We start from the raw sequence: 26,469 nt of genomic DNA, 5'->3' as shown, positions 1-26,469 counted from the left end.
ACACGAAATACAGATGTAACTCTGTGAGATGAATTAACAGACACTAAGCAGTTTATCAGAAAGCTTCTTTCCAGATTTCATTTGAGGATATTTCCTTTTTCACCATAGCCCTCTATGGGCTTCCAAATATCACTTTGTCAATTTCAAAAGAACTGTCTTAGCGAAAGGCTCCGTGAGGGGAAAGCTGTAACTCTGTGAGATGATTTCACAGAACACAACGAAGTTTCTCAGAAAGCTTCTTTCTCTTTGTTATCGGAGGATATTTCCTTTGGCCCTATAGTCTTCAAAGGGATCCGAAATATCTGTTCTCAGATTCCACAGAAATAAGGCTAGCAAAGAGATCCACGAAATACAGATGTAACTCTGTGAGATGAATTAAGAGAACACTAAGCAGTTTCTCAGAAAGCTTCTTTCCAGATTTCATCTGAGGATATTTCCTTTTTCACCATAGCCCTCTATGGGCTTCCAAATATCACTTTGTCAATTTCAAAAGAACTGTCTTAGCGAAAGGCTCCGTGAGGGGAAAGCTGTAACTCTGTGAGATGATTTCATAGAACACAACGAAGTTTCTCAGAAAGCTTCTTTCTCTTTGTTATCGGAGGATATTTCCTTTGGCCCTATAGTCTTCAAAGGGATCCGAAATATCTGTTCTCAGATTCCACAGAAATAAGGCTAGCAAAGAGATCCACGAAATACAGATGTAACTCTGTGAGATGAATTAACAGAACACTAAGCAGTTTCTCAGAAATCTTCTTTCCAGATTTCATTTGAGGATATTTCCTTTTTCACCATAGCCCTCTATGGGCTTCCAAATATCACTTTGCCAATTCCACAAGAACTGTCTTAGCGAAAGGCTTCTTGAGGGGAAAGCTGCAACTCTGTGAGATGATTTCACAGAACACAAAGAAGTTTCTCACAAAGCTTCTTTCTCTTTGTTATCGGAGGATATTTCCTTTGGCCCTATAGTCTTCAAAGGGATCCGAAATATCTGTTCTCAGATTCCACAGAAATAAGGCTAGCAAAGAGATCCACGAAATACAGATGTAACTCTGTGAGATGAATTAACAGAACACTAAACAGTTTCTCAGAAAGCTTCTTTCCAGATTTCATTTGAGGATATTTCCTTTTTCACCATAGCCCTCTATGGGCTTCCAAATATCACTTTGCCAATTCCACAAGAACTGTCTTAGCGAAAGGCGTCTTGAGGGGAAAGCTGTAACTCTGTGAGATGATTTCACAGAACACAAAGAAGTTTCTCAGAAAGCTTCTTTCTCTTTGTTATCGGAGGATATTCCCTTTGGCCCTATAGTCTTCAAAGGGATCCGAAATATCTGTTCTCAGATTCCACAGAAATAAGGCTAGCAAAGAGATCCACGAAATACAGATGTAACTCTGTGAAATGAATTAACAGAACACTAAGCAGTTTCTCAGAAATCTTCTTTCCAGATTTCATTTGAGGATATTTCCTTTTTCACCATAGCCCTCTATGGGCTTCCAAATATCACTTTGCCAATTCCACAAGAACTGTCTTAGCGAAAGGCTTCTTGAGGGGAAAGCTGTAACTCTGTGAGATGATTTCACAGAACACAAAGAAGTTTCTCAGAAAGCTTCTTTCTCTTTGTTATCGGAGGATATTTCCTTTGTCCCTATAGTCTTCAAAGGGATCCGAAATATCTGTTCTCAGATTCCACAGAAATAAGGCTAGCAAAGAGATCCACGAAATACAGATGTAACTCTGTGAGATGAATTAACAGAACACTAAGCAGTTTCTCAGAAAGCTTCTTTCCAGATTTCATTTGAGGATATTTCCTTTTTCACCATAGCCCTCTATGGGCTTCCAAATATCACTTTGCCAATTCCACAAGAACTGTCTTAGCGAAAGGCTTCTTGAGGGGAAAGCTGTAACTCTGTGAGATGATTTCACAGAACACAAAGAAGTTTCTCAGAAAGCTTCTTTCTCTTTGTTATCGGAGGATATTTCCTTTGGCCCTGTAGTCTTCATAGGGATCCGAAATATCTGTTCTCAGATTCCACAGAAATAAGGCTAGCAAAGAGATCCACGAAATACAGATGTAACTCTGTGAGATGAATTAACAGAACACTAAGCAGTTTCTCACAAAGCTTCTTTCCAGATTTCATTTGAGGATATTTCCTTTTTCACCATAGCCCTCTATGGGCTTCCAAATATCACTTTGCCAATTCCACAAGAACTGTCTTAGCGAAAGGCTTCTTGAGGGTAAAGCTGTAACTCTGTGAGATGATTTCACAGAACACAAAGAAGTTTCTCAGAAAGCTTCTTTCTCTTTGTTATCGGAGGATATTTCCTTTGGCCCTATAGTCTACAAAGGGATCCGAAATATCGGTTCTCAGATTCCACAGAAATAAGGCTAGCAAAGAGATCCACGAAATACAGATGTAACTCTGTGAGATGAATTAACAGAACACTAAGCAGTTTCTCAGAAAGCTTCTTTCCAGATTTCATTTGAGGATATTTCCTTTTTCACCATAGCCCTCTATGGGCTTCCAAATATCACTTTGCCAATTCCACAAGAACTGTCTTAGCGAAAGGCTTCTTGAGGGGAAAGCTGTAACTCTGTGAGATGATTTCACAGAACACAAAGAAGTTTCTCAGAAAGCTTCTTTCTCTTTGTTATCGGAGGATATTTCCTTTGGCCCTATAGTCTTCAAAGGGATCCGAAATATCTGTTCTCAGATTCCACAGAAATAAGCCTAGCAAAGAGATCCACGAAATACAGATGTAACTGTGTGAGATGAATTAACAGAACACTAAACAGTTTCTCAGAAAGCTTCTTTCCAGATTTCATTTGAGGATATTTCCTTTTTCACCATAGCCCTCTATGGGCTTCCAAATATCACTTTGCCAATTCCACAAGAACTGTCTTAGCGAAAGGCTTCTTGAGGGTAAAGCTGTAACTCTGTGAGATGATTTCACAGAACACAACGAAGTTTCTCAGAAAGCTTCTTTCTCTTTGTTATCGGAGGATATTTCCTTTGGCCCTATAGTCTTCAAAGGGATCCGAAATATCTGTTCTCAGATTCCACAGAAATAAGGCTAGCAAAGAGATCCACGAAATACAGATGTAACTCTGTGAGATGAATTAACAGAACACTAAGCAGTTTCTCAGAAAGCTTCTTTCCAGATTTCATCTGAGGATATTTCCTTTTTCACCATAGCCCTCTATGGGCTTCCAAATATCACTTTGTCAATTTCAAAAGAACTGTCTTAGCGAAAGGCTCCGTGAGGGGAAAGCTGTAACTCTGTGAGGTGATTTCATAGAACACAACGAAGTTTCTCAGAAAGCTTCTTTCTCTTTGTTATCGGAGGATATTTCCTTTGGCCCTATAGTCTTCAAAGGGATCCGAAATATCTGTTCTCAGATTCCACAGAAATAAGGCTAGCAAGGAGATCCACTAAATACAGATGTAACTCTGTGAGATGAATTAACAGAACACTAAGCAGTTTCTCAGAAATCTTCTTTCCAGATTTCATTTGAGGATATTTCCTTTTTCACCATAGCCCTCTATGGGCTTCCAAATATCACTTTGCCAATTCCACAAGAACTGTCTTAGCGAAAGGCTTCTTGAGGGGAAAGCTGTAACTCTGTGAGATGATTTCACAGAACACAAAGAAGTTTCTCAGAAAGCCTCTTTCTCTTTGTTATCGGAGGATATTTCCTTTGGCCCTATAGTCTTCAAAGGGATCCGAAATATCTGTTTTCAGATTCCACAGAAATAAGGCTAGCAAAGAGATCCACGAAATACAGATGTAACTCTGTGAGATGAATTAACAGAACACTAAGCAGTTTCTCAGAAAGCTTCTTTCCAGATTTCATTTGAGGATATTTCCTTTTTCACCATAGCCCTCTATGGGCTTCCAAATATCACTTTGCCAATTCCACAAGAACTGTCTTAGCGAAAGGCTTCTTGAGGGGAAAGCTGTAACTCTGTGAGATGATTTCACAGAACAGAAAGAAGTTTCTCAGAAAGCTTCTTTCTCTTTGTTATCGGAGGATATTTGCTTTGGCCCTATAGTCTTCATAGGGATCGGAAATATCTGTTCTCAGATTTCACAGAAATAAGGCTAGCAAAGAGATCCACGAAATACAGATGTAACTCTGTGAGATGAATTAACAGAACACTAAGCAGTTTCTCAGAAAGCTTCTTTCCAGATTTCATCTGAGGATATTTCCTTTTCCACCGTAGCCCTCTATGGGCTTCCAAATATCACTTTGCCAATTTCAAAAGAAGTGTCTTAGCGAAAGGATCCGTGAGTGGAAAGCTGTACCTCTGTGATGTGATTTCACAGAACACAACGAAGTTTCTCAGAATGCTTCTTTCTCTTTGTTATCGGAGGATATTTCCTTTGGCCCTATAGTCTTCAAAGTGATCCGAAATATCTGTTCTCAGATCCCACAGAAATAAGGCTAGCAAAGAGATCCACGAAATACAGATGTAACTCTGTGAGATGAATTAACAGAACACTAAGCAGTTTCTCAGAAAGCTTCTTTCCAGATTTCATTTGAGGATATTTCCTTTTTCACCATAGCCCTCTATGGGCTTCCAAATATCACTTTGCCAATTCCACAAGAACTGTCTTAGCGAAAGGCTTCTTGAGGGTAAAGCTGTAACTCTGTGAGATGATTTCACAGAACACAAAGAAGTTTCTCAGAAAGCTTCTTTCTCTTTGTTATCGGAGGATATTTCCTTTGGCCCTATAGTCTTCAAAGGAATCCGAAATATCTGTTCTCAGATTCCACAGAAATAAGGCTAGCAAAGAGATCCACGAATTACAGATGTAACTCTGTGAGATGAATTAACAGAACACTAAGCAGTTTCTCAGAAAGCTTCTTTCCAGATTTCATCTGAGGATATTTCCTTTTTCACCATAGCCCTCTATGGGCTTCCAAATATCACTTTGCCAATTCCACAAGAACTGTCTTAGCGAAAGGCTTCTTGAGGGGAAAGCTGTAACTCTGTGAGATGATTTCACAGAACACAAAGAAGTTTCTCAGAAAGCTTCTTTCTCTTTGTTATCGGAGGATATTTCCTTTGGCCCTATAGTCTTCCAAGGGATCCGAAATATCTGTTCTCAGATTCCACAGAAATAAGGCTAGCAAAGAGATCCACGAAATACAGATGTAACTCTGTGAGATGAATTAACAGAACACTAAGCAGTTTCTCAGAAAGCTTCTTTCCAGATTTCATTTGAGGATATTTCCTTTTTCACCATAGCCCTCTAAGGCTTCCAAATATCACTTTGCTAATTCCACAAGAACTGTCTTAGCGAAAGGCTTCTTGAGGGGAAAGCTGTAACTCTGTGAGATGATTTCACAGAACACAAAGAAGTTTCTCAGAAAGCCTCTTTCTCTTTGTTATCGGAGGATATTTCCTTTGGCCCTATAGTCTTCAAAGGGATCCGAAATATCTGTTCTCAGATTCCACAGAAATAAGGCTAGCAAAGAGATCCACGAAATACAGATGTAACTCTGTGAGATGAATTAACAGAACACTAAGCAGTTTCTCAGAAAGCTTCTTTCCAGATTTCATTTGAGGATATTTCCTTTTTCACCATAGCCCTCTATGGGCTTCCAAATATCACTTTGCCAATTCCACAAGAACTGTCTTAGCGAAAGGCTTCTTGAGGGGAAAGCTGTAACTCTGTGAGATGATTTCACAGAACACAAAGAAGTTTCTCAGAAAGCTTCTTTCTCTTTGTTATCGGAGGATATTTGCTTTGGCCCTATAGTCTTCATAGGGATCGGAAATATCTGTTCTCAGATTTCACAGAAATAAGGCTAGCAAAGAGATCCACGAAATACAGATGTAACTCTGTGAGATGAATTAACAGAACACTAAGCAGTTTCTCAGAAAGCTTCTTTCCAGATTTCATCTGAGGATATTTCCTTTTCCACCGTAGCCCTCTATGGGCTTCCAAATATCACTTTGCCAATTTCAAAAGAAGTGTCTTAGCGAAAGGATCCGTGAGTGGAAAGCTGTACCTCTGTGATGTGATTTCACAGAACACAACGAAGTTTCTCAGAATGCTTCTTTCTCTTTGTTATCGGAGGATATTTCCTTTGGCCCTATAGTCTTCAAAGTGATCCGAAATATCTGTTCTCAGATCCCACAGAAATAAGGCTAGCAAAGAGATCCACGAAATACAGATGTAACTCTGTGAGATGAATTAACAGAACACTAAGCAGTTTCTCAGAAAGCTTCTTTCCAGATTTCATTTGAGGATATTTCCTTTTTCACCATAGCCCTCTATGGGCTTCCAAATATCACTTTGCCAATTCCACAAGAACTGTCTTAGCGAAAGGCTTCTTGAGGGTAAAGCTGTAACTCTGTGAGATGATTTCACAGAACACAAAGAAGTTTCTCAGAAAGCTTCTTTCTCTTTGTTATCGGAGGATATTTCCTTTGGCCCTATAGTCTTCAAAGGGATCCGAAATATCTGTTCTCAGATTCCACAGAAATAAGGCTAGCAAAGAGATCCACGAATTACAGATGTAACTCTGTGAGATGAATTAACAGAACACTAAGCAGTTTCTCAGAAAGCTTCTTTCCAGATTTCATCTGAGGATATTTCCTTTTTCACCATAGCCCTCTATGGGCTTCCAAATATCACTTTGCCAATTCCACAAGAACTGTCTTAGCGAAAGGCTTCTTGAGGGGAAAGCTGTAACTCTGTGAGATGATTTCACAGAACACAAAGAAGTTTCTCAGAAAGCTTCTTTCTCTTTGTTATCGGAGGATATTTCCTTTGGCCCTATAGTCTTCCAAGGGATCCGAAATATCTGTTCTCAGATTCCACAGAAATAAGGCTAGCAAAGAGATCCACGAAATACAGATGTAACTCTGTGAGATGAATTAACAGAACACTAAGCAGTTTCTCAGAAAGCTTCTTTCCAGATTTCATTTGAGGATATTTCCTTTTTCACCATAGCCCTCTAAGGCTTCCAAATAACACTTTGCTAATTCCACAAGAACTGTCTTAGCGAAAGGCTTCTTGAGGGGAAAGCTGTAACTCTGTGAGATGATTTCACAGAACACAAAGAAGTTTCTCAGAAAGCTTCTTTCTCTTTGTTATCGGAGGATATTTCCTTTGGCCCTATAGTCTTCAAAGGGATCCGAAATATCTGTTCTCAGATTCCACAGAAATAAGGCTAGCAAAGAGATCCACGAAATACAGATGTAACTGTGTGAGATGAATTAACAGAACACTAAACAGTTTCTCAGAAAGCTTCTTTCCAGATTTCATTTGAGGATATTTCCTTTTTCACCATAGCCCTCTATGGGCTTCCAAATATCACTTTGCCAATTCCACAAGAACTGTCTTAGCGAAAGGCTTCTTGAGGGGAAAGCTGTAACTCTGTGAGATGATTTCACAGAACACAAAGAAGTTTCTCAGAAAGCTTCTTTCTCTTTGTTATCGGAGGATATTTCCTTTGGCCCTATAGTCTTCAAAGGGATCCGAAATATCTGTTCTCAGATTCCACAGAAATAAGGCTAGCAAAGAGATCCACGAAATACAGATGTAACTCTGTGAGATGAATTAACAGAACACTAAGCAGTTTATCAGAAAGCTTCTTTCCAGATTTCATCTGAGGATATTTCCTTTTTCACCATAGCCCTCTATGGGCTTCGAAATATCACTTTGTCAAATTCAAAACAACTGTCTTAGCGAAAGGCTCCGTGAGGGGAAAGCTGTAACTCTGTGAGATGATTTCATATAACACAACGAAGTTTCTCAGAAAGCTTCTTTCTCTTTGTTATCGGAGGATATTTCCTTTGGCCCTATAGTCTTCAAAGGGATCCGAAATATCTGTTCTCAGATTCCACAGAAATAAGGCTAGCAAAGAGATCCACGAAATACAGATGTAACTCTGTGAGATGAATTAACAGAACACTAAGCAGTTTCTCAGAAAGCTTCTTTCCAGATTTCATTTGAGGATATTTCCTTTTTCACCATAGCCCTCTATGGGCTTCCAAATATCACTTTGCCAATTCCACAAGAACTGTCTTAGCGAAAGGCTTCTTGAGGGGAAAGCTGTAACTCTGTGAGATGATTTCACAGAACACAACGAAGTTTCTCAGAAAGCTTCTTTCTCTTTGTTATCGGAGGATATTTCCTTTGGCCCTATAGTCTTCAAAGGGATCCGAAATATCTGTTCTCAGATTCCACAGAAATAAGGCTAGCAAAGAGATCCACGAAATACAGATGTAACTCTGTGAGATGAATTAACAGAACACTAAGCAGTTTCTCAGAAAGCTTCTTTCCAGATTTCATCTGAGGATATTTCCTTTTTCACCCTAGCCCTCTATGGGCTTCCAAATATCACTTTGCCAATTCCACAATAACTGTCTTAGCGAAAGGCTTCTTGAGGGGAAAGCTGTAACTCTGTGAGATGATTTCACAGAACACAAAGAAGTTTCTCAGAAAGCTTCTTTCTCTTTGTTATCGGAGGATATTTCCTTTGGCCCTATAGTCTTCATAGGGATCCGAAATATCTGTTCTCAGATTCCACAGAAATAAGGCTAGCAAAGAGATCCACGAAATACAGATGTAACTCTGTGAGATGAATTAACAGAACACTAAGCAGTTTCTCAGAAAGCTTCTTTCCAGATTTCATCTGAGGATATTTCCTTTTCCACCATAGCCCTCTATGGCCTTCCAAATATCACTTTTCCAATTCCACAATAACTGTCTTTGCGAAAGGCTTCTTGAGGGGAAAGCTGCAACTCTGTGAGATGATTTCACAGAACACAACGAAGTTTCTCAGAAAGCTTCTTTCTCTTTGTTATCGGAGGATATTTCCTTTGGCCCTATAGTCTACAAAGGGATCCGAAATATCGGTTCTCAGATTCCACAGAAATAAGGCTAGCAAAGAGATCCACGAAATACAGATGTAACTCTGTGAGATGAATTAACAGAACACTAAGCAGTTTCTCAGAAAGCTTCTTTCCAGATTTCATTTGAGGATATTTCCTTTTTCACCATAGCCCTCTATGGGCTTCCAAATATCACTTTGCCAATTCCACAAGAACTGTCTTAGCGAAAGGCTTCTTGAGGGGAAAGCTGTAACTCTGTGAGATGATTTCACAGAACACAAAGAAGTTTCTCAGAAAGCTTCTTTCTCTTTGTTATCGGAGGATATTTCCTTTGGCCCTATAGTCTACAAAGGGATCCGAAATATCGGTTCTCAGATTCCACAGAAATAAGGCTAGCAAAGAGATCCACGAAATACAGATGTAACTCTGTGAGATGAATTAACAGAACACTAAGCAGTTTCTCAGAAAGCTTCTTTCCAGATTTCATCTGAGGATATTTCCTTTTTCACCAAAGCCCTCTATGGGCTTCCAAATATCACTTTGCCAATTCCACAAGAACTGTCTTAGCGAAAGGCTTCTTGAGGGGAAAGCTGTAACTCTGTGAGATGATTTCACAGAACACAAAGAAGTTTCTCAGAAAGCTTCTTTCTCTTTGTTATCGGAGGATATTTCCTTTTGCCCTATAGTCTTCAAAGGGATCTGAAATATCTGTTCTCAGATTCCACAGAAATAAGGCTAGCAAAGAGATCCATGAAATACAGATGTAACACTGTGAGATGAATTAACAGAACACTAAGCAGTTTCTCACAAAGCTTCTTTCCAGATTTCCTCTGAGGATATTTCCTTTTTCACCATAGCCCTCTATGGGCTTCCAAATATCACTTTGCCAATTCCACAAGAACTGTCTTAGCGAAAGGCTCCGTGAGGGGAAAGCTGTAACTCTGTGAGATGATTTCACAGAACACAACGAAGTTTCTCAGAAAGCTTCTTTCTCTTTGTTATCGGAGGATATTTCCTTTGGCCCTATAGTCTTCAAAGGGATCCGAAATATCTGTTCTCAGATTCCACAGAAATAAGGCTAGCAAAGAGATCCACGAAATACAGATATAACTCTGTGAGATGAATTAAGAGAACAGTAAGCAGTTTCTCAGAAAGCTTCTTTCCAGATTTCATTTGAGGATATTTCCTTTTTCACCATAGCCCTCTATGGGCTTCTAAATATCACTTTGCAATTTCAAAAGAACTGTATTAGCGAAAGTCTCCGTGAGGGGAAAGCTGTAACTCTGTGAGATGATTTCACAGAACACAACGAAGTTTCTCAGAAAGCTTCTTTCTCTTTGTTATCGGAGGATATTTCCTTTGGCCCTATAGTCTACAAAGGGATCCGAAATATCGGTTCTCAGATTCCACAGAAATAAGGCTAGCAAAGAGATCCACGAAATACAGATGTAACTCTGTGAGATGAATTAAGAGAACACTAAGCAGTTTCTCAGAAAGCTTCTTTCCAGATTTCATTTGAGGATATTTCCTTTTTCACCATAGCCCTCTATGGGCTTCCAAATATCACTTTGCCAATTCCACAAGAACTGTCTTAGCGAAAGGCTTCTTGAGGGGAAAGCTGTAACTCTGTGAGATGATTTCACAGAACACAAAGAAGTTTCTCAGAAAGCTTCTTTCTCTTTGTTATCGGAGGATATTTCCTTTGGCCCTATAGTCTTCAAAGGGATGCGAAATATCTGTTCTCAGATTCCACAGAAATAAGGCTAGCAAAGAGATCCACGAAATACAGATGTAACTCTGTGAGATGAATTAACAGAACACTAAACAGTTTCTCAGAAAGCTTCTTTCCAGATTTCATTTGAGGATATTTCCTTTTTCACCATAGCCCTCTATGGGCTTCCAAATATCACTTTGTCAATTTCAAAAGAACTGTCTTAGCGAAAGGCTCCGTGAGGGGAAAGCTGTAACTCTGTGAGATGATTTCATAGAACACAACGAAGTTTCTCAGAAAGCTTCTTTCTCTTTGTTATCGGAGGATATTTCCTTTGGCCCTATAGTCTTCAAAGGGATCCGAAATATCTGTTCTCAGATTCCACAGAAATAAGGCTAGCAAAGAGATCCACGAAATACAGATGTAACTCTGTGAGATGAATTAACAGAACACTAAGCAGTTTCTCAGAAATCTTCTTTCCAGATTTCATTTGAGGATATTTCCTTTTTCACCATAGCCCTCTATGGGCTTCCAAATATCACTTTGCCAATTCCACAAGAACTGTCTTAGCGAAAGGCTTCTTGAGGGGAAAGCTGCAACTCTGTGAGATGATTTCACAGAACACAAAGAAGTTTCTCAGAAAGCTTCTTTCTCTTTGTTATCGGAGGATATTTCCTTTGGCCCTATAGTCTTCAAAGGGATCCGAAATATCTGTTCTCAGATTCCACAGAAATAAGGCTAGCAAAGAGATCCACGAAATACAGATGTAACTCTGTGAGATGAATTAACAGAACACTAAACAGTTTCTCAGAAAGCTTCTTTCCAGATTTCATTTGAGGATATTTACTTTTTCACCATAGCCCTCTATGGGCTTCCAAATATCACTTTGCCAATTCCACAAGAACTGTCTTAGCGAAAGGCTTCTTGAGGGGAAAGCTGTAACTCTGTGAGATGATTTCACAGAACACAAAGAAGTTTCTCAGAAAGCTTCTTTCTCTTTGTTATCGGAGGATATTTCCTTTGGCCTATAGTCTTCAAAGGGATCCGAAATATCTGTTCTCAGATTCTACAGAAATAAGGCTAGCAAAGAGATCCACGAAATACAGATGTAACTCTGTGAGATGAATTAACAGAACACTAAGCAGTTTATCAGAAAGCTTCTTTCCAGATTTCATCTGAGGATATTTCCTTTTTCACCATAGCCCTCTATGGGCTTCCAAATATCACTTTGTCAATTTCAAAAGAACTGTCTTAGCGAAAGGCTCCGTGAGGGGAAAGGTGTAACTCTGTGAGATGATTTCATAGAACACAACGAAGTTTCTCAGAAAGCTTCTTTCTCTTTGTTATCGGAGGATATTCCCTTTGGCCCTATAGTCTTCAAAGGGACCCGAAATATCTGTTCTCAGATTCCACAGAAATAAGGCTAGCAAAGAGATCCACGAAATACAGATGTAACTCTGTGAGATGAATTAACAGAACACTAAGCAGTTTCTCAGAAATCTTCTTTCCAGATTTCATTTGAGGATATTTCCTTTTTCACCATAGCCCTCTATGGGCTTCCAAATATCACTTTGCCAATTCCACAAGAACTGTCTTAGCGAAAGGCTTCTTGAGGGGAAAGCTGTAACTCTGTGAGATGATTTCACAGAACACAAAGAAGTTTCTCAGAAAGCTTCTTTCTCTTTGTTATCGGAGGATATTTCCTTTGGCCCTATAGTCTTCAAAGGGATCCGAAATATCTGTTCTCAGATTCCACAGAAATAAGGCTAGCAAAGAGATCCACGAAATACAGATGTAACTCTGTGAGATGAATTAACAGAACACTAAGCAGTTTCTCAGAAAGCTTCTTTCCAGATTTCATTTGAGGATATTTCCTTTTTCACCATAGCCCTCTATGGGTTTCCAAATATCACTTTGCCAATTCCACAAGAACTGTCTTAGCGAAAGGCTTCTTGAGGGGAAAGCTGTAACTCTGTGAGATGATTTCACAGAACACAAAGAAGTTTCTCAGAAAGCTTCTTTCTCTTTGTTATCGGAGGATATTTCCTTTGGCCCTATAGTCTTCATAGGGATCCGAAATATCTGTTCTCAGATTCCACAGAAATAAGGCTAGCAAAGAGATCCACGAAATACAGATGTAACTCTGTGAGATGAATTAACAGAACACTAAGCAGTTTCTCAGAAAGCTTCTTTCCAGATTTCATCTGAGGATATTTCCTTTTCCACCATAGCCCTCTATGGGCTTCCAAATATCACTTTTCCAATTCCACATGAACTGTCTTTTCGAAAGGCTTCTTGAGGGGAAAGCTGCAACTCTGTGAGATGATTTCACAGAACACAACGAAGTTTCTCAGAAAGCTTCTTTCTCTTGGTTATCGGAGGATATTTCCTTTGGCCCTATAGTCTACAAAGGGATCCGAAATATCGGTTCTCAGATTCCACAGAAATAAGGCTAGCAAAGAGATCCACGAAATACAGATGTAACTCTGTGAGATGAATTAACAGAACACTAAGCAGTTTCTCAGAAAGCTTCTTTCCAGATTTCATTTGAGGATATTTCCTTTTTCACCATAGCCCTCTATGGGCTTCCAAATATCACTTTGCCAATTCCACAAGAACTGTCTTAGCGAAAGGCTTCTTGAGGGGAAAGCTGTAACTCTGTGAGATGATTTCACAGAACACAAAGAAGTTTCTCAGAAAGCTTCTTTCTCTTTGTTATCGGAGGATATTTCCTTTGGCCCTATAGTCTACAAAGGGATCCGAAATATGGGTTCTCAGATTCCACAGAAATAAGGCTAGCAAAGAGATCCACGAAATACAGATGTAACTCTGTGAGATGAATTAACAGAACACTAAGCAGTTTCTCAGAAAGCTTCTTTCCAGATTTCATTTGAGGATATTTCCTTTTTCACCATAGCCCTCTATGGGCTTCCAAATATCATTTTGCCAATTCCACAAGAACTGTCTTAGCGAAAGGCTTCTTGAGGGGAAAGCTGTAACTCTGTGAGATGATTTCACAGAACACAAAGAAGTTTCTCAGAAAGCTTCTTTCTCTTTGTTATCGGAGGATATTTCCTTTGGCCCTATAGTCTTCAAAGGGATCCGAAATATCTGTTCTCAGATTCCACAGAAATAAGGCTAGCAAAGAGATCCACGAAATACAGATGTAACTCTGTGAGATGAATTAACAGAACACTAAACAGTTTCTCAGAAAGCTTCTTTCCAGATTTCATTTGAGGATATTTCCTTTTTCACCATAGCCCTCTATGGGCTTCCAAATATCACTTTGCCAATTCCACAAGAACTGTCTTAGCGAAAGGCTTCTTGAGGGTAAAGCTGTAACTCTGTGAGATGATTTCACAGAACACAACGAAGTTTCTCAGAAAGCTTCTTTCTCTTTGTTATCGGAGGATATTTCCTTTGGCCCTATAGTCTTCAAAGGGATCCGAAATATCTGTTCTCAGATTCCACAGAAATAAGGCTAGCAAAGAGATCCACGAAATACAGATGTAACTCTGTGAGATGAATTAACAGAACACTAAGCAGTTTCTCAGAAAGCTTCTTTCCAGATTTCATCTGAGGATATTTCCTTTTTCACCATAGCCCTCTATGGGCTTCCAAATATCACTTTGCCAATTCCACAAGAACTGTCTTAGCGAAAGGCTTCTTGAGGGGAAAGCTGTAACTCTGTGAGATGATTTCACAGAACACAAAGAAGTTTCTCAGAAAGCTTCTTTCTCTTTGTTATCGGAGGATATTTCCTTTGGCCCTATAGTCTTCAAAGGGATCCGAAATATCTGTTCTCAGATTCCACAGAAATAAGGCTAGCAAAGAGATCCACGAAATACAGATGTAACTCTGTGAGATGAATTAACAGAACACTAAACAGTTTCTCAGAAAGCTTCTTTCCAGATTTCATTTGAGGATATTTCCTTTTTCACCATAGCCCTCTATGGGCTTCCAAATATCACTTTGCCAATTCCACAAGAACTGTCTTAGCGAAAGGCTTCTTGATGGTAAAGCTGTAACTCTGTGAGATGATTTCACAGAACACAACGAAGTTTCTCAGAAAGCTTCTTTCTCTTTGTTATCGGAGGATATTTCCTTTGGCCCTATAGTCTTCAAAGGGATCCGAAATATCTGTTCTCAGATTCCACAGAAATAAGGCTAGCAAAGAGATCCACGAAATACAGATGTAACTCTGTGAGATGAATTAACAGAACACTAAGCAGTTTCTCAGAAAGCTTCTTTCCAGATTTCATCTGAGGATATTTCCTTTTTCACCATAGCCCTCTATGGGCTTCCAAATATCTCTTTGTCAATTTCAAAAGAACTGTCTTAGCGAAAGGCTCCGTGAGGGGAAAGCTGTAACTCTGTGAGATGATTTCATAGAACACAACGAAGTTTCTCAGAAAGCTTCTTTCTCTTTGTTATCGGAGGATATTTGCTTTGGCCCTATAGTCTTCATAGGGATCGGAAATATCTGTTCTCAGATTTCACAGAAATAAGGCTAGCAAAGAGATCCACGAAATACAGATGTAACTCTGTGAGATGAATTAACAGAACACTAAGCAGTTTCTCAGAAAGCTTCTTTCCAGATTTCATCTGAGGATATTTCCTTTTCCACCGTAGCCCTCTATGGGCTTCCAAATATCACTTTGCCAATTCCACAAGAACTGTCTTAGCGAAAGGATCCGTGAGTGGAAAGCTGTAACTCTGTGATGTGATTTCACAGAACACAACGAAGTTTCTCAGAATGCTTCTTTCTCTTTGTTATCGGAGGATATTTCCTTTGGCCCTATAGTCTTCAAAGTGATCCGAAATATCTGTTCTCAGATCCCACAGAAATAAGGCTAGCAAAGAGATCCACGAAATACAGATGTAACTCTGTGAGATGAATTAACAGAACACTAAGCAGTTTCTCAGAAAGCTTCTTTCCAGATTTCATCTGAGGATATTTCCTTTTTCACCATAGCCCTCTATGGGCTTCAAAATATCACTTTGCCAGTTTCAAAAGAACTGTCTTAGCGAAAGGCTCCGTGAGGGGAAAGCTGTAACTCTGTGAGATGATTTCACAGAACACAAAGAAGTTTCTCAGAAAGCTTCTTTCTCTTTGTTATCCGAGGATATTTCCTTTGGCCCTATAGTCTTCAAAGGGATCCGAAATATCTGTTCTCAGATTCCACAGAAATAAGGCTAGCAAAGAGATCCACGAAATACAGATGTAACTCTGTGAGATGAATTAACAGAACGCTAAGCAGTTTCTCAGAAAGCTTCTTTCCAGATTTCATCTGAGGATATTTCCTTTTTCACCATAGCCCTCTATGGGCTTCCAAATATCACTTTGCCAATTCCACATAAACTGTCTTAGCGAAAGGCTCCTTGAGGGGAAAGCTGTAACTCTGTGAGATGATTTCACAGAACACAACGAAGTTTCTCAGAAAGCTTCTTTCTCTTTGTTATCGGAGGATATTTCCTTTGGCCCTATAGTCTTCAAAGGGATCCGAAATATCTGTTCTCAGATTCCACAGAAATAAGGCTAGCAAAGAGATGCACGAAATACAGATGTAACTCTGTGAGATGAATTAACAGAACACTAAGCAGTTTCTCAGAAAGCTTCTTTCCAGATTTCCTCTGAGGATATTTCCTTTTTCACCATAGCCCTCTATGGGCTTCCAAATATCACTTTGCCAATTCCACAAGAACTGTCTTAGCGAAAGGCTCCGTGAGGGGAAAGCTGTAACTCTGTGAGATGATTTCACAGAACACAACGAAGTTTCTCAGAAAGCTTCTTTCTCTTTGTGATCGGAGGGTATTTCCTTTGGCCCTATAGTCTTCAAAGGAATCCGAAATATCTGTTCTCAGATTCCACAGAAATAAGGCTAGCAAAGAGATCCACGAATTACAGATGTAACTCTGTGAGATGAATTAACAGAACACTAAGCAGTTTCTCAGAAAGCTTCTTTCCAGATTCCATCTGAGGATATTTCCTTTTTCACCATAGCCCTCTATGGGCTTCCAAATATCACTTTGCCAATTCCACAAGAACTGTCTTAGCGAAAGGCTCCGTGAGGGGAAAGCTGTAACTCTGTGAGATGATTTCACAGAACACAAAGAAGTTTCTGAGAAAGCTTCTTTCTCTTTGTTATCAGAGGATATTTCCTTTGGCCCTATAGACTTCAAAGGGATCCGAAATATCTGTTCTCAGATTCCACAGAAATAAGGCTAGCAAAGAGATCCACGAAATACAGATGTAACTCTGTGAGATGAATTAACAGAACGCTAAGCAGTTTCTCAGAAAGCTTCTTTCCAGATTTCCTCTGAGGATATTTCCTTTTTCACCATAGCCCTCTATGGGCTTCCAAATATCACTTTGCCAATTCCACATAAACTGTCTTAGCGAAAGGCTCCTTGAGGGGAAAGCTGTAACTCTGTGAGATGATTTCACAGAACACAACGAAGTTTCTCAGAAAGCTTCTTTCTCTTTGTTATCGGAGGATATTTCCTTTGGCCCTATAGTCTTCAAAGGGATCCGAAATATCTGTTCTCAGATTCCACAGAAATAAGGCTAGCAAAGAGATGCACGAAATACAGATGTAACTCTGTGAGATGAATTAACAGAACACTGAGCAGTTTCTCAGAAAGTTTCTTTCCAGATTTCCTCTGAGGATATTTCCTTTTTCACCATAGCCCTCTATGGGCTTCCAAATATCACTTTGCCAATTCCACAAGAACTGTCTTAGCGAAAGGCTCCGTGAGGGGAAAGCTGTAACTCTGTGAGATGATTTCACAGAACACAACGAAGTTTCTCAGAAAGCTTCTTTCTCTTTGTTATCGGAGGATATTTCCTTTGGCCCTATAGTCTTCAAAGGGATCCGAAATATCTGTTCTCAGATTCCACAGAAATAAGGCTAGCAAAGAGATCCACGAAATACAGATGTAACTCTGTGAGATGAATTAACAGAACACTAAGCAGTTTCTCAGAGAGCTTCTTTCCAGATTTCATTTGAGGATATTTCCTTTTTCACCATAGCCCTCTATGAGCTTCCAAATATCACTTTGCCAATTCCACAAGAACTGTCTTAGCGAAAGGCTTCTTGAGGGGAAAGCTGTAGCTCTGTGAGATGATTTCACAGAACACAAAGAAGTTTCTCAGAAAGCTTCTTTCTCTTTGTTATCGGAGGATATTTCCTTTGGCCCTATAGTCTTCAAAGGGATCTGAAATATCTGTTCTCAGATTCCACAGAAATAAGGCTAGCAAAGAGATCCATGAAATACAGATGTAACACTGTGAGATGAATTAACAGAACACTAAGCAGTTTCTCACAAAGCTTCTTTCCAGATTTCCTCTTAGGATATTTCCTTTTTCACCATAGCCCTCTATGGGCTTCCAAATATCACTTTGCCAATTTCAAAAGAACTGTCTTAGCGAAAGGCTCCGTGAGGGGAAAGCTGTAACTCTGTGAGATGATTTCACAGAACACAACGAAGTTTCTCAGAAAGCTTCTTTCTCTTTGTTATCGGAGGATATTTCCTTTGGCCCTATAGTCTTCAAAGGGATCCGAAATATCTGTTCTCAGATTCCACAGAAATAAGGCTAGCAAAGAGATCCACGAAATACAGATGTAACTCTGTGAGATGAATTAACAGAACACTAAGCAGTTTCTCAGAAAGCTTCTTTCCAGATTTCATCTGAGGATATTTCCTTTTTCACCATAGCCCTCTATGGGCTTCCAAATATCACTTTGCCAATTCCACAAGAACTTTCTTAGCGAAAGGCTTCTTGAGGGGAAAGCTGTAACTCTGTGAGATGATTTCACAGAACACAAAGAAGTTTCTCAGAAAGCTTCTTTCTCTTTGTTATCGGAGGATATTTCCTTTGGCCCTATAGTGTTCAAAGGGATCCGAAATATCTGTTCACAGATTCCACAGAAATAAGGCTAGCAAAGAGATCCACGAAATACAGATGTAACTCTGTGAGATGAATTAACAGAACACTAAGCAGTTTCTCAGAAAGCTTCTTTCCAGATTTCATCTGATGATATTTCCTTTTTCACCATAGCCCTCTATGGGCTTCCAAATATCACTTTGCCAATTCCACAAGAACTGACTTAGCGAAAGGCTTCTTGAGGGGAAAGCTGCAACTCTGTGAGATGATTTCACAGAACACAAAGAAGTTTCTCAGAAAGCTTCTTTCTCTTTGTTATCGGAGGATATTTCCTTTGGCCCTATAGTCTTCAAAGGGATCGGAAATATCTGTTCTCAGATTCCACAGAAATAAGGCTAGCAAAGAGATCCATGAAATACAGATGTAACACTGTGAGATGAATTAACAGAACACTAAGCAGTTTCTCACAAAGCTTCTTTCCAGATTTCATCTGAGGATATTTCCTTTTTCACCATAGCCCTCTATGGGCTTCCAAATATCACTTTGCCAATTTCAAAAGAACTGTCTTAGCGAAAGGCTCCGTGAGGGGAAGCTGTAACTCTGTGAGATGATTTCACAGAACACAACGAAGTTTCTCAGAAAGCTTCTTTCTCTTTGTTATCGGAGGATATTTCCTTTGGCCCTCTAGTCTTCAAAGGGATCCGAAATATCTGTTCTCAGATTATACAGAAATAAGGCTAGCAAAGAGATCCACGAAATACAGATATAACTCTGTGAGATGAATTAACAGAACACTAAGCAGTTTCTCAGAAAACTTCATTCCAGATTTCATTTGAGGATATTTCCTTTTTCACCATAGCCCTCTATGGGCCTCCAAATATCACTTTGCCAATTTCAAAAGAAGTGTCTTAGCGAAAGGATCCGTGAGTGGAAAGCTGTAACTCTGTGATGTGATTTCACAGAACACAACGAAGTTTCTCAGAAAGCTTCTTTCTCTTTGTTATCGGAGGATATTTCCTTTGGCCCTATAGTCTTCATAGGGATCCGAAATATCTGTTCTCAGATCCCACAGAAATAAGGCTAGCAAAGAGATCCACGAAATACAGATGTAACTCTGTGAGATGAATTAACAGAACACTAAGCAGTTTCTCAGAAAGCTTCTTTCCAGATTTCATTTGAGGATATTTCCTTTTTCACCATAGCCCTCTATGGGCTTCCAAATATCACTTTGCCAATTCCACAAGAACTGTCTTAGCGAAAGGCTTCTTGAGGGGAAAGCTGTAACTCTGTGAGATGATTTCACAGAACACAAACAAGTTTCTCAGAAAGCTTCTTTCTCTTTGTTATCGGAGGATATTTCCTTTGGCCCTATAGTCTTCAAAGGGATCCGAAATATCTGTTCTCAGATTCCACAGAAATAAGGCTAGCAAAGAGATCCACGAAATACAGATGTAACTCTGTGAGATGAATTAACAGAACACTAAGCAGTTTCTCAGAAAGCTTCTTTCCAGATTTCATTTGAGGATATTTCCTTTTTCACCATAGCCCTCTATGGGCTTCCAAATATCACTTTGCCAATTCCACAAGAACTGTCTTAGCGAAAGGCTTCTTGAGGAGAAAGCTGTAACTCTGTGAGATGATTTCACAGAACACAAAGAAGTTTATCAGAAAGCTTCTTTCTCTTTGTTATCGGAGGATATTTCCTTTGGCCCTATAGTCTTCATAGGGATCCGAAATATCTGTTCTCAGATTCCACAGAAATAAGGCTAGCAAAGAGATCCACGAAATACAGATGTAACTCTGTGAGATGAATTAACAGAACACTAAGCAGTTTATCAGAAAGCTTCTTTCCAGATTTCATATGAGGATATTTCCTTTTTCACCATAGCCCTCTAAGGGCTTCCAAATATCACTTTGCCAATTCCACAAGAACTGTCTTAGCGAAAGGCTTCTTGAGGGGAAAGCTGCAACTCTGTGAGATGATTTCACAGAACACAAAGAAGTTTCTCAGAAAGCTTCTTTCTCTTTGTTATCGGAGGATATTTCCTTTGGCCCTATAGTCTTCAAAGGTATCCGAAATATCTGTTCTCAGATTCCACAGAAATAAGGCTAGCAATGAGATCCACGAAATACAGATGTAACTCTGTGAGATGAATTAACAGAACACTAAGCAGTTTCTCAGAAAGCTTCTTTCCAGATTTCATCTGAGGATATTTCCTTTTTCACCATAGCCCTCTATGGGCTTCCAAATATCAATTTGCCAGTTTCAAAAAACTGTCTTAGCGAAAGGCTCCGTGAGGGGAAAGCTGTAACTCTGTGAGATGATTTCACAGAACACAACGAAGTTTCTCAGAAAACTTCTTTCTCTTTGTTATCGGAGGATATTTCCTTTGGCCCTATAGTCTTCAAAGGGATCCGAAATATCTGTTCTCAGATTCCACAGAAATAAGGCTAGCAAAGAGATCCACGAAATACAGATGTAACACTGTGAGATGAATAAATGGAACACTAAGCAGTTTCTCAGAAAGCTTCTTTCCAGATTTCATTTGAGGATATTTCCTTTTTCACCATAGCCCTCTATGGGCTTCCAAATATCACTTTGCCAATTTCAAAAGAAGTGTCTTAGCGAAAGGCTCCGTGAGGGAAAAGCTGTAACTCTGTGAGATGATTTCACAGAACACAACGAAGTTTCTCAGAAAGCTTCTTTCTCTTTGTTATCGGAGGATATTTCCTTTGGCCCTATAGTCTTCAAAGGGATCCGAAATATCTGTTCTCAGATTCCACAGAAATAAGGCTAGCAAAGAGATCCACGAAATACAGATGTAACTCTGTGAGATGAATTAACAGAACACTAAGCAGTTTCTCAGAAAGCTTCTTTCCAGATTTCATCTGAGGATATTTCCTTTTTCACCATAGCCCTCTATGGGCTTCCAAATATCACTTTGCCAATTTCAAAAGAACTGTCTTAGCGAAAGGCTCCGTGAGGGGAAAGCTGTAACTCTGTGAGATGATTTCACAGAACACAACGAAGTTTCTCAGAAAGCTTCTTTCTCTTTGTTATCGGAGGATATTTCCTTTGGCCCTATAGTCTTCAAGGGATCCGAAATATCTGTTCTCAGATTCCACAGAAATAAGGCTAGCAAAGAGATCCACGAAATACAGATGTAACTCTGTGAGATGAATTAACAGAACACTAAGCAGTTTCTCAGAAAGCTTCTTTCCAGATTTCATTTGAGGATATTTCCTTTTTCACCATAGCCCTCTATGGGCTTCCAAATATCACTTTGCCAATTCCACAAGAACTGTCTTAGCGAAAGGCTTCTTGAGGGGAAAGCTGTAACTCTGTGAGATGATTTCACAGAACACAAAGAAGTTTCTCAGAAAGCTTCTTTCTCTTTGTTATCGGAGGATATTTCCTTTGGCCCTATAGTCTTCAAAGGGATCCGAAATATCTGTTCTCAGGTTCCACAGAAATAAGGCTAGCAAAGAGATCCACGAAATACAGATGTAACTCTGTGAGATGAATTAACAGAACACTAAGCAGTTTCTCAGAAAGCTTCTTTCCAGATTTCATTTGAGGATATTTCCTTTTTCACCATAGCCCTCTATGGGCTTCCAAATATCACTTTGCCAATTCCACAAGAACTGTCTTAGCGAAAGGCTTCTTGAGGGGAAAGCTGTAACTCTGTGAGATGATTTCACAGAACACAAAGAAGTTTCTCAGAAAGCTTCTTTCTCTTTGTTATCGGAGGATATTTCTTTGGCCCTATAGTCTTCATATGGATACGAAATATCTGTTCTCAGATTCCACAGAAATAAGGCTAGCAAAGAGATCCACGAAATACAGATGTAACTCTGTGAGATGAATTAACAGAACACTAAGCAGTTTCTCAGAAAGCTTCTTTCCAGATTTCATCTGAGGATATTTCCTTTTTCACCATAGCCCTCTATGGGCTTCCAAATATCACTTTGCCAGTTTCAAAAGAACTGTCTTAGCGAAAGGCTCCGTGAGGGGAAAGCTGTAACTCTGTGAGATGATTTCACAGAACACAACGAAGTTTCTCAGAAAGCTTCTTTCTCTTTGTTATCGGAGGATATTTCCTTTGGCCCTATAGTCTACAAAGGGATCCGAAATATCGGTTCTCAGATTCCACAGAAATAAGGCTAGCAAAGAGATCCACGAAATACAGATGTAACTCTGTGAGATGAATTAACAGAACACTAAGCAGTTTCTCAGAAAGCTTCTTTCCAGATTTCATCTGAGGATATTCCCTTTTTCACCATAGCCCTCTATGGGCTTCCAAATATCACTTTGCCAGTTTCAAAAGAACTGTCTTAGCGAAAGGCTCCGTGAGGGGAAAGCTGTAACTCTGTGAGATGATTTCACAGAACACAAAGAAGTTTCTCAGAAAGCTTCTTTCTCTTTGTTATCGGAGGATATTTCCTTTGGCCCTATAGTCTTCAAAGGGATCCGAAATATCTGTTCTCAGATTCCACAGAAATAAGGCTAGCAAAGAGATCCACGAAATACAGATGTAACTCTGTGAGATGAATTAACAGAACGCTAAGCAGTTTATCAGAAAGCTTCTTTCCAGATTTCATCTGAGGATATTTCCTTTTTCACCATAGCCCTCTATGGGCTTCCAAATATCACTTTGCCAATTCCACATAAACTGTCTTAGCGAAAGGCTCCTTGAGGGGAAAGCTGTAACTCTGTGAGATGATTTCACAGAACACAACGAAGTTTCTCAGAAAGCTTCTTTCTCTTTGTTATCGGAGGATATTTCCTTTGGCCCTATAGTCTGCAAAGGGATCTGAAATATTTGTTCTCAGATTCCACAGAAATAAGGCTAGTAAAGAGATCCATGAAATACAGATGTAACACTGTGAGATGAATTAACAGAACACTAAGTAGTTTCTCACAAAGCTTCTTTCCAGATTTCCTCTGAGGATATTTCCTTTTTCACCATAGCCCTCTATGGGCTTCGAAATATCACTTTCCCAATTCCACAAGAACTGTCTTAGCGAAAGGCTCCGTGAGGGGAAAGCTGTAACACTGTGAGATGATTTCACAGAACACAACGAAGTTTCTCAGAAAGCTTCTTTCTCTTTGTTATCGGAGGATATTTCCTTTGGCCCTATAGTCTACAAAGGGATCCGAAATATCTGTTCTCAGATTCCACAGAAATAAGGCTAGCAAAGAGATCCACGAAATACAGATGTAACTCTGTGAGATGAATTAACAGAACACTAAGTAGTTTCTCAGAAAGCTTCTTTCCAGATTTCATTTGAGGATATTTCCTTTTTCACCATAGCCCTCTATGGGCTTCGAAATATCACTTTGCCAATTCCACAAGAACTGTCTTAGCGAAAGGCTTCTTGAGGGGAAAGCTGTAACTCTGTGAGATGATTTCACAGAACACAAAGAAGTTTCTCAGAAAGCTTCTTTCTCTTTGTTATCGGAGGATATTTCCTTTGGCCCTATAGTCTACAAAGGGATCCGAAATATCGGTTCTCAGATTCCACAGAAATAAGGCTAGCAAAGAGATCCACGAAATACAGATGTAACACTGTGAGATGAATTAAAAGAACACTAAGCAGTTTCTCAGAAAGCTTCTTTCCAGATTTCATCTGAGGATATTTCCTTTTTCACCATAGCCCTCTATGGGCTTCCAAATATCACTTTGCCAATTCCACATAAACTGTCTTAGCGAAAGGCTCCTTGAGGGGAAAGCTGTAACTCTGTGAGATGATTTCACAGAACACAACGAAGTTTGTCAGAAAGCTTCTTTCTCTTTGTTATCGGAGGATATTTCCTTTGGCCCTATAGTCTTCAAAGGGATCCGAAATATCTGTTCTCAGATTCCACAGAAATAAGGCTAGCAAAGAGATCCACGAAATACAGATGTAACTCTGTGAGATGAATTAACAGAACACTAAGCAGTTTCTCAGAAAACTTCATTCCAGATTTCATTTGAGGATATTTCCTTTTTCACCATAGCCCTCTAAGGGCTTCCAAATATCACTTTGCCAATTTCAAAAGAAGTGTCTTAGCGAAAGGATCCGTGAGTGGAAAGCTGTAACTCTGTGATGTGATTTCACAGAACACAACGAAGTTTCTCAGAAAGCTTCTTTCTCTTTGTTATCGGAGGATATTTCCTTTGGCCCTATAGTCTTCATAGGGATCCGAAATATCTGTTCTCAGATCCCACAGAAATAAGGCTAGCAAAGAGATCCACGAAATACAGATGTAACTCTGTGAGATGAATTAACAGAACACTAAGCAGTTTCTCAGAAAGCTTCTTTCCAGATTTCATTTGAGGATATTTCCTTTTTCACCATAGCCCTCTATGGGCTTCCAAATATCACTTTGCCAATTCCACAAGAACTGTCTTAGCGAAAGGCTTCTTGAGGGGAAAGCTGTAACTCTGTGAGATGATTTCACAGAACACAAAGAAGTTTCTCAGAAAGCTTCTTTCTCTTTGTTATCGGAGGATATTTCCTTTGGCCCTATAGTCTTCAAAGGGATCCGAAATATCTGTTCTCAGATTCCACAGAAATAAGGCTAGCAAAGAGATCCACGAAATACAGATGTAACTCTGTGAGATGAATTAACAGAACACTAAGCAGTTTCTCAGAAAGCTTCTTTCCAGATTTCATCTGAGGATATTTCCTTTTTCACCATAGCCCTCTATGGGCTTCCAAATATCACTTTGCCAATTTCAAAAGAACTGTCTTAGCGAAAGGCTCCGTGAGGGGAAAGCTGTAACTCTCAGAGATGATTTCACAGAACACAACGAAGTTTCTCAGAAAGCTTCTTTCTCTTTGTTATCGGAGGATATTTCCTTTGGCCCTATAGTCTTCAAAGGGATCCGAAATATCTGTTCTAAGATTCCACAGAAATAAGGCTAGCAAAAGAGATCCACGAAATACAGATATAACCCTGTGAGATGAATTAACAGAACACTAAGCAGTTTCTCAGAAAGCTTCTTTCCAGATTTCATTTGAGGATATTTCCTTTTTCACCATAGCCCTCTATGGGCTTCCAAATATCACTTTGCCAATTTCAAAAGAACTGTCTTAGCGAAAGGCTCCGTGAGGGGAAAGCTGTAACTCTGTGAGATGATTTCACAGAACACAACGAAGTTTCTCAGAAAGCTTCTTTCTCTTTGTTATCGGAGGATATTTCCTTTGGCCCTATAGTCCTCAAAGGGATCCGAAATATCTGTTCTCACATTCCATAGAAATAAGGCTAGCAAAGAGATCCACGAAATACAGATGTAACTCTGTGAGATGAATTAACAGAACACTAAGCAGTTTCTCAGAAAGCTTCTTTCCAGATTTCATTTGAGGATATTTCCTTTTTCACCATAGCCCTCTATGGGCTTCCAAATATCACTTTGCCAATTCCACAAGAACTGTCTTAGCGAAAGGCTTCTTGAGGGTAAAGCTGTAACTCTGTGAGATGATTTCACAGAACACAAAGAAGTTTCTCAGAAAGCTTCTTTCTCTTTGTTATCGGAGGATATTTCCTTTGGCCCTATAGTCTTCAAAGGGATCCGAAATATCTGTTCTCAGATTCCACAGAAATAAGGCTAGCAAAGAGATCCACGAAATACAGATGTAACTCTGTGAGATGAATTAACAGAACACTAAGCAGTTTCTCAGAAAGCTTCTTTCCAGATTTCATTTGAGGATATTTCCTTTTTCACCATAGCCCTCTATGGGCTTCCAAATATCACTTTGCCAATTCCACAAGAACTGTCTTAGCGAAAGGCTTCTTGAGGGGAAAGCTGTAACTCTGTGAGATGATTTCACAGAACACAAAGAAGTTTCTCAGAAAGCTTCTTTCTCTTTGTTATCGGAGGATATTTCTTTGGCCCTATAGTCTTCATATGGATACGAAATATCTGTTCTCAGATTCCACAGAAATAAGGCTAGCAAAGAGATCCACGAAATACAGATGTAACTCTGTGAGATGAATTAACAGAACACTAAGCAGTTTCTCAGAAAGCTT

This window comes from Macaca mulatta, chromosome 14, assembly GCF_049350105.2.
Source record: "Macaca mulatta isolate MMU2019108-1 chromosome 14, T2T-MMU8v2.0, whole genome shotgun sequence".
Taxonomy (NCBI): domain Eukaryota; kingdom Metazoa; phylum Chordata; class Mammalia; order Primates; family Cercopithecidae; genus Macaca; species Macaca mulatta.
The sequence above is the reverse complement of the archived record's forward strand: the minus strand, read 5'-3'. Positions refer to the sequence as shown.